The sequence below is a fragment of the Mercenaria mercenaria genome, chromosome 11 (genome assembly GCF_021730395.1).
Source record: "Mercenaria mercenaria strain notata chromosome 11, MADL_Memer_1, whole genome shotgun sequence".
NCBI lineage: Eukaryota > Metazoa > Mollusca > Bivalvia > Venerida > Veneridae > Mercenaria > Mercenaria mercenaria.
In genome coordinates, this window is record NC_069371.1 from 21,086,281 (window position 1) to 21,102,682 (window position 16,402).

The 16,402-nt window shown below is 34.4% G+C and overlaps 1 protein-coding gene across 2 annotated transcripts in view; it reads right to left on the reverse strand.

The window, feature by feature from the left end:
- The window catches only part of LOC123532122 (uncharacterized), a 49,460-nt gene that overhangs the window by 26,268 nt on the left and 6,790 nt on the right, over positions 1 to 16,402 (reverse strand). Inside the window, exons 2-3 of one of the 2 annotated variants that reach the window (XR_008366295.1) lie at positions 2,442 to 2,608; positions 327 to 2,134 (exon numbers count right to left, since the gene is read on the reverse strand). The exons of the other annotated variant lie outside the window; for it this stretch is intronic. The gene's annotated coding sequence lies outside the window, so the exon portion shown is untranslated. Of the gene's footprint in view, positions 1 to 326; positions 2,135 to 2,441; positions 2,609 to 16,402 lie in introns of those variants that run through there. 2 annotated transcript variants of the gene reach the window in all.

Below are 16,402 nucleotides of genomic sequence, written 5' to 3' on the forward strand. Positions count from 1 at the left end.
TGAGGTTTTCAAAGGCTCTTCACTCCGCCAAAATCATATATCAATACAACGAAAACGGATTGCATTATCACCTGACTGGGAAATATTGACAAAACTTCAAACGTGAAGTTTGTTACATTACAAAATTCACGTACATACATAATAGTTTTAAGAATATAGTATGAAACACGTTTCTCTAAACTGTGACGCCCGTATATAAACATCCACTCTGTTAAGTGTAAAAACATCAAGTTCAGGGGCATAACTCCGTTAAAGCATCCAGCGTGAATCAAAATGGGAACTACGTCCTAATTATACACACGAATGCAATAAATATCACTCTGATATCATCATTTCACTTCCTTTATTACAAATACCTTTGACCATTTACAATATCTATTACAAATATGGTCAAGCCATACTGATATGTAATAAAGTATCAATTTTACATACAAATATTATATACCCTTCTCATATGCGCTCATTTGATTGGTCGCAAGGGGTGCACGCGCGGGTCCGCAAAAAGCGATATTGACCTGCAAAAGTGATAATGACTCTTGTGATATAATTTTTCTTGTATGTGTGAAATATAGGCCAGTCAAAAGAGTGCATTTAAGAAGGGCATATAATAAAACAATTATAGGCTTATGTTTTGGTCGATATGTGTTTATACGGACATGTAAAATTGATACTGACCTGGGACGCAATATCATCTTTACAGGTTCGTAAAACACATATTGACCTCAGCATAAGTCAATAACTGTATAATAAAGCGGAACATATCATCCATAACAAAACATAGCATCCTAAACTAAGAGGCGGTAGGAACTTCAAGGGTTTGTTCCCGTAAATGAAGAGCTTCACTTACATATTTAGCATTTTTAATCACTCTTTTGTTATTAATAGAGGACATAATATTTATGAATTTCTGTACAGATGGTCAGGCTGTTTTTACAAAATATTTCTATCTTATGTTTGAATACTTGTTACAACAAATTAGAAAATGATATTCGGATTCAACAAACTGACTTGAGCACATTTTACAGACACGATGTTGTCTATCAATACCGGTATCATGGCCAACATTCCAATACAGGTTATAACACACTAAATAGCCACCACTATATATTCTATATAAAATGACAAGTTTTCACAATGCTGCAATACACACCTAGACCCATTTTAAATTTCTTTAACTTACATTTTCTTGTAGAATAACATTTATACTGTAAAAATATCCAAAGAAAAGTAGGGGTCATGTTTGATGCAAGAAGAATATTCCTGGTCAAACGGACACACCGTAATTTTTACACTGAAATGACAATCACAATTTAGGGTAGGGGTGTATGAATAAATTTCACATGTTAAATCAGTTTGGAGTCTTTTTTCAACATGCAAATGCTACCAGTATATCATATAGGCATGCAATATGATTTCAACCAATATATAGCAATGATTTCAAGGAAAAATCCTTCTTACTGCAAAAAAAACTGAACTATTTGAATCCGCCATTATGCGACTACCATTTTTTCAAAGGTGCTCAGGCTATTTAGTGTCTGTATGCCTATAAGGAAATATGAAATTTTTTTTTTCAGCTTTTTTGCTCTCTATGTGAAGTTTCATCTATATTCAGCTTATAAAACAAGTTTCAGCCCAAACAAACCAGTAGTTTTCTCAAAATCACTATTTTTGTACAGCCATCATTTTGTCCAAAGACTGCGGTTTAAGCCGTTAAATTTGGCTGAATCACATATAGTCATTAAACGCTGTTTTTTCAAAAAACCCGTAAGATATTACATCAAATATACCACCAGCAAGTGCGGAATAGACAACTACACTGAAAAAAACTTATAATTATGCAACTGTGATAAAATATAGAACAAAATTAGTGTTTAGTGAATTTTTTTTGGTTAAAAAAAAGCTTATTTTTCAGTAAAAAATGGGAAAAATGTCTTTCTTTTCATCACAAATGCAACAATACTGCATATTTTTACATTCTATAGCTAAAGTCATATCTCATGGCCATGGTATTCAAGTTCTCTCCAACAATTCATGTCAAAATGTAACTAAAAAGGTGTTGATACTGCACACCTGGTCTCTGCTCAAAAATGTGTGAAATTCCTCAGGTTCAGTACTGTCAGACACAGGAATCCTCCTGAAATGTTAGTTAAGTTTCTGCATGCCTTGTTACTAACACATATAATTTAGAAAATAAAATAGAAAAAAAAGGTTTAGTGTAAATAATCATTTTTTAAAGAAATAAGCCGCTCTTCAAATGAGATGCCACGGAAATTTTCCCGTAAAAGTCATAACAGACTTGTCGGATTTAAAAAGGGGGTAAATCATGAAGGTAAAACTAACATTTCTTTACTTAGTCAGACAAGTGTTACTGCAAAAAAGTATGTTAGACTTACAAAAGAGACTTTTGAGTCAAGGGTTAATGATAACGAAGGTTTACTTACACTAAATGATGTAAATGGCTCTGAAACGGGTGTTGCACCTCTGCGATCACTAAACAGCTGTCCTAAGTTGGCGGATGAGTACAGTACACCAAGAAACACTGAGGCTCACCCTGATCTGTTAACTCACAAACTGTACTGTCCTAAGCTGCTACAGGAAATGTTTAACTCTGAAATAAAAAGGCATTGCACTGGTGAAAACATATGTGAAGGCAATCTGAATTTTGATGCTGAATCTTCTCGTAAATGGGGATTAGCTTGGGAAGAGCGGCTTAAATGCTCAAAATGTAGCTATATTAGTAATAGTGTTTCCTGCAGACTCTAAAAGGGGCATGGTGCTTCCCTTGAAAAAGAGCACTTTTAATGTGCGGTTTGGCACTGAAAGGGCATTCGTCCAAGTACGCTTGCTGGCATCATTTTACAGACACCATTTTACATACTATTTTCACATTGCATTTGAGAATTTTTCATATCTCAGATATGGGGTAGATATTTTGTATTATTCCTTAGATAATGTTTACCATACTTTCAAACATTTTTATTTTGTTACCAACATGAAGTGCTGGCTTGCATTTTCAGAGACAGATATCTGGTGATAATTTAATAAGCAACAAGTTTTATTGAACAACTATCAATGCCCAACTTTATTTTGTCAATCATCACATACCATTTCACCATTGAATTACGTTAACTTAAGAGCATAGGCAGTTCGTCAAATCTACATGTAATCAATGACTGTGTACCTATATCGCTGATTAAACCCATTGTTCTTCGTTGTCAGTCACAGGTGCCCGTCCAGTCTTGGTGCCCATATGGGTGCCGCCCACTCAACAAAAAAAAAAAAAAAAAAAAAAAATTAAAAACACTGTTTTAAGCCTAAAACGAAAAAAAATTTTTTTTTGGAAATTTTTTTTCCCTATATATACTCATATGGAAAAGGTGCGTGTGTTACCGTAACGCTATGGAGGTTTACTAGGACACGCTGTGGAACAACCAAAATGTCCAGTTCAGTACCAATGCAAGCTACCCTGCTGCAATTTACACATCATGCATTTATAAAATAGTATACAATCCTATTCTATCTAGTAAACAGCCTTAAATAACTTACATTTAAATTCAAACAAGCCAAATTGTCTAGACACTTGCAAAATAACAGTGACGATCGGCCATTTTGTTTCAAAACGAAAGTAGAAAACCTTTTCCGTTGTTTGCGTCTTAGAATTTAAATGTAAGTTATTTAAGGCTGTTTACTAGGTAGAATAGGATTGTTTACTATGTTATAAGTGCATGATGTGTAAATTGCAGCAGGGTAGCTTGCATTGGTACTGAACTGGGCATTTTGGTTGTTCCACAGCGTGTCCTAGTAAACCTCCATAGCGTTACGGCAACACATGCACCTTTTCCATATAAGAGTATATAGCCTATAGGGAAAAAAAAAATTTTCAAAAAAATTTTTTTTTCCGTTTTAGGCTTAAAACAGTGTTTTTAATTTTTTTTTTTTTTTTTTTTTTGAGGGGGCGGCACCCATATGGGCACCAAGACTGGACGGGCACCTGTGTTGTCAGTAAGATTTAGAAGACAAATCTACATGGAAAGTTACATTTGTCTTTTGTTTTGGGCATACGAAAACGAAAGTAGAACGCTACGTAAAAAGTACATGCTGTGAAATTTGCTAGATTAGATCGTCTGCCACTATTTTTATCAAGTTTCTGCGATACAGGCTGAACACCACTAAATCCAGCTGTTCTTTATTTCATATAAAATCCACTCACTTCATAACTGTGTTTCGACATTTTCTAGCATATCAGATTTTCAGACACTTATATTCCCATAAAGAACTAGATCGCTACTTTAGAAAAACAAAAAGAAAAGGGGGTGTTAAATTTTATATAAGAAAACTACAGTTCGTTAAATACAACCCGCTGAATTTACTACTTTTCGCTTCTTTCAATTTCTCTTTTCGTGACATTAAATTCTTACGCCGCCATTTTTATCTAGCATGCGATAGGAACATGCCGATTTCATTAGAATGCAAAGTGATACATACTGAAACACGGTAGTGTAAAAGTAAGCACGTTGCTGCCGAGAAAATGCACTAGGAAAGGAAAAAAGATCAGTACTATTTATATTTGGACTACTTGTGACTAGACCGGCGGAGGCTTACATTCTATTTGGTAGTGATCAGCCTACATACACTAGTTTGAATCAATGATTGACTAAGAATCTGTTTTTTTTTTCTATCTAATCATACAGTATTAAGTAAAATAAACATACATGTGAATACCTATGGTTCATTGCGAATAATAATTCAAAATTTCGGCTTGCTTGAATGCGGCCGTGCACTTTCAACTTAAATTTCAGCCAAATAAAATTATTTTGACAAATTATTTACTAAAACAAAACTAGGGCCTTGCATTTTTAGTTTATTCATTTAAATCTCGATCAGGTTTTATAACCTAATCGCTAGGTTATCGGTTATTTTCATACCGATGTACGTTTTCAAATTTTCAAGATGGTGGCGACTTCTGCGTCGGCGCGTCATGAATGTGCTTTTGAAAGTACTACTTCGTAATTATTAAACAAGACATTTGTCGATTTTAATGAATTTGGTATCATTCTGAAGCTTAAATGTTTATCTTGTATTATTTTTATAAATGATACCCGTGAAGCAATAAAATATATCTTGTAGATAAAATCGATGTAAAACATTTTGAGTCTGGTCATTTTTCATGGGTTGGTCGGCGATCAGCAAAGGGCAAACATTCAACATTTTATTTTTAAAGGCCTAATGAGCGCATCAAAAATGTGCGACAAACAATCTACATTTTAATTGATTACAACCTTTTAAAATAATTATCCTTTAATCATGTGTTAACTGACCGTTTTCAATCATCTCTTCCGTAAAAAGGCTAAATGTAGCTTCTCCGCCGACGTGCTAAAAACAACAAATTTTCATCTACTGTTTCCAATTAAAGAATCATAAAACAGTAATTGATTGCATAATCCTGTCAGTTCTTAATCAGGGTCATTCACGGTTGATGCACCCACGTGTCGACCTGTTGATCAAAGCCGCTAATTGATGATACAATACACGGAACATGCCCCGTGGACATTGGCTATCCAGGCTGGTTTTGAAAGGGCACTTTTCAAGATAAATACAAAAGCCTGATAAAATAAAAGGGCACATGGCGCAAACGGGCAGCTTGAAGGGCACCTTGGCGGCACTTAAAACGGGGCATGGCGCTGCGCCATGTTAAAAAGGCCTGCAGGAAACACTAAGTAAATATTATAAGCTTTATGATGAGGTTGAAAAACAAGGAAGGGGTAGAAAAGCTGCTAAAATCAATGTTGGCTTCCAGTTAGGTGTAATGACAACCCCAATAGGTAATACAGGTGCAGCTAGATTACTGGCCCATGCTGAGATAATTCCACCCTGTGTTACTGGTATGCAAAGACTGTCAAATAAAGTTGGTGAAAAAATTAAAACCCTTAACAAACAGAATATGCATGAAGTAAGACAGTCACTTAAACAGGAAAATGCAAAATGTGGTAATTCAAATAGCTCAGAAGTCTTAACCGAAGGGGACTCCTGCTACAATAACCCCTTGTTTAACTCCGAAAGTACGCCCTTTCAAGCTGGCACCATTGTCGCAACAACTATTTGTGAAAATAATACACATAGAAAGTCAATTATTGGTGCATTTGTTGGTGTTAAAGCATGTACAGCTGCTTCTAAATTAAGAAATCAAGGGTATAAAAATGTAAAGTGCCCCAATCATCCAGGCCACTGTACAGCAAATTTAGATGAGGCCCAATCCATTGGTGATGAAGCCAAATGGAATGAAATGGTATCTAAGGATATTACTAAAGATCTTCAGATTTCACACCACACAGGTGATGGAGATTCTAAAGGTCATTCTGGTGTAGACAAAGGTCAAGGAACTAAAACTGTGCACTTGAAAGATGTGAGGCACCTAGCAAATTCTCTAAAAAGGCAAATTAACCGGGCACCATTTAGTGACAAAATGTTCCGTGGTAAACAGAAGTCTAATCTAAAAAACAGATTTGCTCTATCTATTAAATCTAGGTGTGTTTCGGAGCTATCAAGTGCACATAAGAAGTACAAAACAATTTGAAAGTAATAAAACACAAAATGCCTAATATAATTTCAACAATAGTACTATGTTTCAAAGGTTACTGTGGTACCTCATGTTCTAAATACAGCTTGGTTTGTTCTGGCAACTACAGAAAAGCAAAAAACTATATGCCAGACAATGTCAGGCTTAAATGACTGATGATGATGAGACTTTACTCAGGAAATGTATTGAAATTCTCCTTGGTCCAGAAAGCATAGAAAAAACTAAATTTTTAACATCTACACAGAAATGTGAAGCAGTGAACAGATCCTATAATGCATGCTTGCCCAAAAATGTTACATTTCTCCGCAACTGCCATGGCCGTATCCATGGCCAGATTCTAAGACTAATCATGGGCTTGCTGACACTGTTATCCTTAAAGCTAGGGTAAATGGTGTAAAACTGTCACATGGCTCTTCTGTTATCAGACACCTTTTAAGAACAGAGTACTACGACAAGTTGCGTAAAACTACTAGGTACATATCGCGAGCAAGACGCAGTCGTTTTGCATCACGCCAGTATAGGTACAAATTACATACAGATTTACACTATTCAAAGGGTCTCACTGACCCCAAGCCTGACTTTTCTAGCACCCCACACCTAAAAGATCATGCTTATGCATAGAGTGTGATATTAGGATGAAATAAAGATGGTTATAAGTAAAATTATTGTGCTGCCTTGTGGCCAGCTGAGCCGGCACTGCACACACATAACAAGTTATATTAACCGCACAAATGTAAATAAGCCTTGTAAAAGTTGTGTATATAATAGTGCTATATTTATAAAAAATATTATACAAAAATAGTAAACTACTGTATACCATAGAATACAGTCCTTGAAAGAAAACTCCCTAAACTTATGGCCTGAGCATTGGTCCCCACATTTCTGCCTTTCATTATTTATGAACTGGGGTTCAATGCTCAAATGTTCCGGGTTCACACACAGAGAAAAGTGGCATATATGCGACACGTGTAGGCCTTCGGGAATTTTTAAAATATTTCTAGCGGCCTGACACATAAGTCTGTGCACATAATATTGTTTTCTGACAGTTTCTCCAGGCAGTTTTGTGGTTATTTTTCCATAGCTAGGATTTTTATTCACTGTCGTACAACCAAGCCATTTCCGACACCCTTTTTCCCCCACCGGTATAGAATTATCATTTATTTTTTGCTTAATTCTTTCAAAAATCAATTGTCTGGGTTGATGTGCCATGTTTACAAATTTTTTTTTTATTTGCAGACGACAGAAAATTTTAGTAATTCTACCGGGTGACAATTCTTATAGGTTATAACACACTAAATAGCCACCACTATACATTCTATATAAAATGACAAGTTTTCACAATGCTGCAATACACACCTAGACCCATTTTAAATTTCTTTAACTTACATTTTCTTGTAGAATAACATTTATACTGTAAAAATATCCAAAGAAAAGTAGGGGTCATGTTTGATGCAAGAAAAATATTTCTGGTCAAACGGACACACCGTAATTTTTACACTGAAATGACAATCACAATTTAGGGTAGGGGTGTATGAATAAATTTCACATGTTAAATCAGTTTGGAGTCTTTTTTCAACATGCAAATGCTACCAGTATATCAAGTATAGGCATGCAATATGATTTCAACCAATATATAGCAATGATTTCAAGGAAAAATCCTTCTTACTGCAAAAAAACTGAGAACTATTTGAATCCGCCATTATGCGACTACCATTTTTTCAAAGGTGCTCAGGCTATTTAGTGTCTGTATGCCTACATTGACCAGTAGTTTCGGCAAAAGTAGTCTCCCTTAAATATACACGGATCGCGGACCCGATAACGTTTATCAATAAACAGTTTTACTATAGATTTGTATAGGAAAATATATTTCAAACATTAAAAACGATTTTTTATCGTTATTTAACAAAATTTTATAACCTCGTGAAGTAATCCTCATTTTTTGCCCTTTATTTCAATATATTTTTTATCGATGTGATACTAAAACTTATTGCTTCCATTTTTATTTGAAGTTGATGACTATGGTTTCTATGTATTTCTATGTAGAAATTTTGAAAAGATCGGTTATGTCAGGTTTTAAAGGGCTATAAAAATATTTTCTATCAAAATGACATTATTTTATAACCTCGTGAAGTATTCTCCATTGTCTGAACATTGTCTGGGTATTTTTTATTTTAAGGTTTCGATGGAGGCCTTGAGAAACAAAATCAAACAACACCAAATTATAGAAAGAAAGAGTTGTTTGACATGAAAATTGAAGCGCATGTAAAACATGTATATTGCTTTACGAAACAAGTGTCAGTATACTTATATAAACATTGAATTCCGGAAAAGGGCTGCCTAAAGGGGCTCCACTTCCGGACAGTTAAACGCCTTTAAAAACTCACCATTTTCAAAGAACTGTTACACATGTTTGTTTTGATGCATTTGCAATAGCGTGCGAGTGGTGAAATTTCACGTAACAAGGTGGAACATAGTTTTCAGCAATTGTTTATCTTTTTTTTCTTTACAAATGGCATTCATTTTCAAAGGGAGACAACTTTTTCTCAAAGATTACTTAAAATAACTGGAAAAAGTTGTTTCCCTTTGAAAATGAATGCCATTTGTACTTAAAATAATCGGGAACAGTTGTCTCCCTTTGAAAATGAATGCCATATGTAAAGAAATAATGATAAACAATTGCTGAAAACTGTGTTCCACCTTGTTATGCGAAATTTCACCACTCGCACGCTATTGCAAATGCATCAAAACGAACATGTGTAACTGTTCCTTGAAAATGGTGAGTTTTTAAAGGCGTTTAACTGTCCGGAAGTGGAGCCCCTTTAGGCAGCCCTTTTCCGGAATTCAATGTTTATATCAGTATACTGACACTTGTTTCGTAAAGTAATATACATGTTTTACATGCTGTTCAATTTTCATGTCAAACAACTCTTTCTTTCTATGATTTGTTGTTGTTTGATTTTTGTTTCTCAAGGCCTCCATCGAAACCTTAAAATTGAATAATGACAAATTGCTTCCATTTTAATTTGAAAATGAAGTAATCGCAATCTTGAGCACGCTTTTCACAAATATTTACTTGACGGTACGACGGCACAAGGCAATGCTTATCAATGTGTTGCATATCTGTTCGAGCGTTTTATTTATTTATTTATATATTATGATTAAAGGTAAAACTTTTTTGAATTGGCAAACTTTAAGTCACATCTTTAATTGGAAAATTGGTCTTTAAAAGTCCGCATTAAATTAAAAAGGGGTCCACGGTTTATATATGTTTTTCAAAACCTGCCCAAATGCTTATTCTTTGTCCAATATTTGCAAAATTTTGCATATTAAATTCTCAAAGATAGCTTTTGTAACTTACATAATTTAATTTTGATTTTATATTCCTGAAATTTAAATGTATTGATTTGAATATGCCCAATTTGACGTATTTTACCGGCTTTTATGGTGCTTCAGAAAAAACTTGCGAACACAGTAACTTATCTTTTTCACGAAAAAATTTTTTTTAGATTGTCTTAAACTTGTAGGGACATAGATGAGTACTGTATCTATAAACCGAACAAAGATGAATTCTAAAATTAAAAATTAAAGTTGTACTGTAACTCTAAGTTTAAAATTGTGAACGGGCATAGATTAATACTATAACTGTAAATTTATACTTGTGAACGGACCTAGATGAATACTGTAAGTATAAAACGAACATAGATGAATACTGAAACAAAGAAACGAAAAGAAAGCTGTGAACGGACATAGATCAATACTGTAACTATATATTTAGACTTATGAACAGACCTAGATGAATACTGTAATAAGAAGGACATAGATAAATACTGAAACAAAGAAAAAAGCTGTGAATGGACATAGTTGAATACTGTAATTATAAATGCAAACGTATGAACAGACATAGATAAATACTGTAACTATAAAACGGGCATAGGTTAATACTTCAGCTTGAAAAAAAAAAATATATATATATATATATATATATATATATAAAGTAAATTAGTGAACGGGCATATTAAATGAATACTGTCATGATAAATTCAAACTTGTGGACGGCTAAAGGCATTCGGTATTCTCGCGTCATTGGTAATTTCGCGTTATTTCCGTTTTGCTCTTTAGCGCCATTTTGACATTGTTTACAAACAACCTACTTTCATTTTTAGTTCAAATTTTAATCAATTTATCCAGAATGCCTAGAAATTTGGAGAGTTAACTTTCAAAATAGTTGAAATACTTAAATTTCTATTCAGTTAAACTCAAATCCTTTATTTTTCACTTGTTACCATTGTTTTCGCCACTATTTTGTTTATGTCGTCTGTTATAAATAGGCCCAATTCGGATGAACGACGATCCAACAATGCCCCGCTTCCTTTAATTCCCGCCTTGGCACCATAATTTCCGAAACGGACTGGATTTAGTGGTCACATACAAAGGTTCAAAGGTCAGCAGGGCTCGGCATTAACCCTGGTCCGCTGGTCCGAGGCCAGTGAAAAGCAACAAGGACCAGTGAAATATTTGGAGGATCAGTAACTGTTTCATTTAAAAATTGAGTGCAAACTGCTCTTCGGACCAGTGGCCCAAAATGGTTAGTGTCTAGCCCTGGTCAGGGTTCTGAGAAGGGACAGCTCTTTCAGGGGTACATGCTGTCAAAATGAGTAACTTGTTAAGTACTGGGTGCATGTGGAACATTTCGCATAATTTTACAAATATTGTTATAATTAAACTGTTATTTTTACAAACAGATACAGAATTACTTAGTGAACCGGAAATAAACAAATATCGTTGTAGTAACCTAACAATAATGCACCTGTCAATATTTTGCCCGCCCAGGGGGGCGGCGGGCTGACCCAGGGGAATTTGACATTTCAAAAAAAATTGTTGTCTAAATCCCCACCCTAGAGACAACCTTTTTTGTCTAAATCCCACCCTAGAGCCTTGTTGGTACATCAAATGTTTGTCTAATTCCCGCCTGTCGGGAATGGCCTTCTGTCTAAAGTCCCGTGTATGCCCGCCGCTCCCCCGGGCGGGCAAAATATTGACAGGTGCATAATTCTACCACTACAACAACAACATCTTTAACGCGAAAATACCAAGGACATACAAAATCAAAATGGTAGAAAGTGTACATGTTGACACATGATTGTTGGGAGTAATTTAATTATATTTTATGTCAAAACTTTTATGTTTTGATAGAAAATGAATTATTTTAAAGTATTTGTCAAACAAAATAACTGTTATATATTTATTTGCTTTCTTACTGTTTTCAGTGTCACTAGTATCGCGAAAATATAGGGGAACAGGCTGTATCAGTCTGGTAATATTTTTTTGGTCCCAGATCTGATACTCGTGCATGTGCTTTTATGACACAAAGACTTTTTAGAAATAATTTACAAAAACAAGACTAGTATCAAAATATCTTCAGAATTACAAAATAACTATCTGCTGATTTATAATTTAGGCAGTAGTGAGCCTTCAAGTGGTTACTAGACTAGCCACTAGACTGATAATAAATACATTTCTTTGTCTAATTCAATTTTATAGAGACAAAAGTCAGTCTATTTTAGAGATTTTCACAGAGGACTGATGTTAAAATTATGATACTGGACATAGGATAAAGACTGGCTAAATTCACTACATTCGTTCATAATAATGTAAATAGATATATCATAGTCTAAAAGCTAGTCTAAGTGGTTACATAACCAAAATATTTGGAAAGCGTGTACAATTTACTGCTTTTGAAATCATTTTCAAAATGAGAAAAAGCTGATGAAATTTTAAAATGACTCAACTTACCACTCCGCCTTACAGCTGGCATGGAGTGGCATCGGAACTACGGGACAAGCAATATATGTCCATAAGAGAAGGAATATCAACGGTGCACTCTCCATTTCTTCTAGTCATATGATAATCACGTGACAATCGGCTTTTTGCGTTTAACGTACCGTATTGATCAGGTCGGCGTGACGTCACTTCCTAGCAGCCGATAAATCTGAGATACATGCAAGGTGAAAGTATCACGTAGCAACCCGTAGCGATTATACTAGCGGTACGGGTCGCGATGTTGTTTTCGAATAAAATATATCGTAATACATTTTTATTTCTTAATTTTTATTTTTCCCTGTCCATTTATAATGCATTCCTAAAAGATTTTTCTAGTTTTACTGGAAATTATATTGATTATTAGCGTGTCAATAATGGTCTGGTAGCAGTGACATATGCTGTGTATTGTCAAGTCTTCGGCGATGTTGTTTTTCAATAAAATAGATCATAATTACAGTTTATTAGTTTTTTGTTTTTTTTTTAATTCCTGCCCATTTTTAACATATTTATTAACTTTTTTCTAATTTTACTGAAAATTATCGATTTATCAAGGCCGTCGCGGCCGGACCACTTTTTTGGCCTAGCATGATATCGGCCGTACCTTTTTTTATTCGTATAAAATTTCAGCTATTGCTGAGATTAAAATTGCCGAAATATTGCCTTGCTAATTATCCGCAACTAGCATCTGTCATGATTGCCCGCGGGGTGTGAAAACTTCGGCACACTTCGTGTCAAAAGTATCGACCCTGCTTGATTGGATTAATCATAATTAAACGCTTATCTGATATATCTTTAATCCGGTATGATGTAAAGGGCGATTTTTTTAAAATCTATATTAATTGCTTTGATGGAAAAAAATAGTCGTATGTTTAAAAAAACTGGAAACAATTGTGTTTTTCGTGGTATAATAATACAAAACTAACCAAAAGCTAATTTCTTCTAATTATTTTGAATTATGTTAAATAATTGCTTTAAATCAAATAAAATGCCGACGTCATCTCAACTATAAAATAATATAAACTTCGTTTCTATCTACTCTAACTTCTGAAACCGCATGCTTAACTTGTTGCTTAACGTATTGCTGCAAAATGGACATACCTAAAATTCCAAATCAACCGAAGACATTTAAATTTCCGAAACGCATCTTTGGTCAGAAAAAATCTGGTGAACAGAAATGTCTTCGTGGTTCACCAATAGATCGTGGTTGCATTACGATGCAACTAATGACCTCGCTTATTGTCATGTGTGTATGGCTGCTCACATAGACGGCAAGTTGTCAAGTTAGAATCTTGATAAAGCCTTCATTATTAATGCCACCGCCTGATGAGACTCACACAGGGGTCGAAATAGTTGTTTTCTTTTGTATTGGCTGACACTTCGAAGTGAAATACATCAACATTCATTGCGCAAATATCGGATAGTTTTCTTTGAAAACTGTAATAAAATTGACTGAAAATCTTAATGGAAAATGCTTTCAAGATGCAAGGAAAACGTACTTACGGGCATCCCAAATCTTAAAATTTTCTAGGGGGAGACCTCCCAAACCCCCCTTACGAGAGGGGGAAACCCCCTCTCCTGCTCTCCCCCCTCTCCTGCCTTCGACACTCGCGGAACACCTTCGACGTCCCATGGCCGGACAACTTTTTCGAAGCCGGCGACGGCCCTGTTTATTAGCGTGTAAAAACTCTGGTGGCAGAAGTGACATGTTGTGTACTGCCAGTCCTTCGGCCCTTCGGATGTCAAGATTCCATTTGCGTAATATATATGTTATATCTATGTACATAATACATGTAGATCTAGTGTGAAAATCATAAAAATGAAATTGACATTTATATTTTATATTTAATTTTTTGTAATTATATATTCTAAAATACTGTCCCTTGAAAAACAAATCTATTTGAATGAAATAGATCTATTTTAGAACTCAATTTTTCCATTGACCCAACTCATTTTTTTCCCATTTATTCATAATTGTCAACATCATCATCTTGAACAGTTGCGTCAAAAGTATACCCTCACTTTGACCTGCGTCCCTGAAAAGGATTAGTTTTAGGTATGATGGTATTATATGCCTCCGCTACTATTTTCTATATAAAATCAACAACATATAACATATTTTTATCAAGATTTCTAGCCTTTCACTTCCTGCGAGACTACCCTTGTCTTGAAGGTCTGTCTTTAGGCAATCAAAATATGCCCAAAAATATGGGGTTGACCATAATGCAGTGAAACCATGGCCACGTGACTGAGACACGTGATGAAAACGCTAATACTGCGTAGGTAGACATCAGGAAATACCTACTTTCACTTTCATTTTACAAGGCAGCTTCAAATCAACTTTTGAAGCATATAACGTAGCTTAAAATCATCTGCGGACATTCCTTTTTACAATCAAGCATCAATAAAGCTTATATCTGGCATGAAAATGGCCTTTACTAGGCGGGGAAATTGCACTATATATTGATATGGACTACATTCGAGGGGACCACGGAGGCATATCCGGCTAATTGCCCCCTTCATGCCTTTATAGGCTGAACACCACTAAATCCAGCTGTTCTTTATTTCATATAAAATCCGCTCACTTCATAACGGTGTTTCGACATTTTCTAGCATATCAGATTTTCAGAGACTTATATCCCCATAAAGAACTAGATCGCTACTTCAGAAAAACAAAAAGAAAAGTGGGTGTTAACTTTTATATAAGAAAACTACAGTTCGTTAAATACAACCCGCTGAATTTACTACTTTTCGCTTCTTTCAATTTCTCTTTACGCCGCCATTTTTATCTAGCATGCGATAGGAACATGCCGATTTCATTAGAATGCAAAGTGATACATACTGAAACGCGGTAGGGTAAAAGTAAGCACGTTGCTGCTGAGAAAATGCACTAGGAAAGGAAAAAAGATTAGTACTATTTATATTTGGACTACTTGTGACTAGACCTGCGGAGGCTTACATTCATTTTGGTGATCAGCCTATAAAACGGTATCAAGTCAACTCGTCCCACAGTCAACTCGTCCCCGATTTGGTCATTTCGTCTCCCAAAATTGGTGATTTCGTCCCCCTCATGATAAAATTTGGTCAACTCGCCCCCATTATGGTAATTTTGTCCCCCCTAAATATTTTAGGCATTTTTGCCTTATTATGATATCTTTGACTTTAAAGTCATCGTGAGTTTTGAAAGAGTTATTATTAAATGGTTAACTTTTAATAATTAGGTTGGATAAAATAATCAAAGAAATATACTGAAAATATAAGACAATTAACTGAAATGAAATAAAAAAAAATACAACGCCTTTAGTAATAAAATATAATATAATAGAAAATCTAATTAACTTTTTATAAAATCAAAGTAAGAAAAGAGAGAGCCCTGATCATAAAAAAAGAAAGTTTTAATTAGAAATACAATAAAAAAATAAATACACAACTAATATCTGTCACATATTATGTATGCATTACGAAAGATAACCAACATGCTTTATATTCAATTTTAAAATAATAATTAAAAAATACTTCAAAAGTCGGGAGAATGAGGTTTTTACACAAACACACACAAAAAAAAAAAAAAAAAAAAAAAAAGTAGAATGAGCTTATAGCTATATAAATGTATACGAAAGGCGTTAAAGGTTATTTAATCACATTAAAAGTCGTTGATTGGGCTGATTGGAAGGTGTTAATGGTATTTAAAGAGAATTCCTATAGTTTTTTTCCTTTCATAGAATTTTTTTTAATTCACATATATGATAGGAAAATTTGTGCTGAAAACAATGAACAAATAAAAACAATAGGTCACCAGGCTTGTTTTTGTGAAAAATTGTTTTGAACACACCCACTTTTGCTGAAACTGCCAGCGATTTTTCAACATTTTCATAATTTTCTGCTTTTTTATAAATACCAACCAAAATATACATCCAGGCAGCACAATACGGTTTTTTCTTTTTACAGATTTTATTATATACTTATTTGATATCATAGTCATATTTGTAATACTCTATCCTTACATTA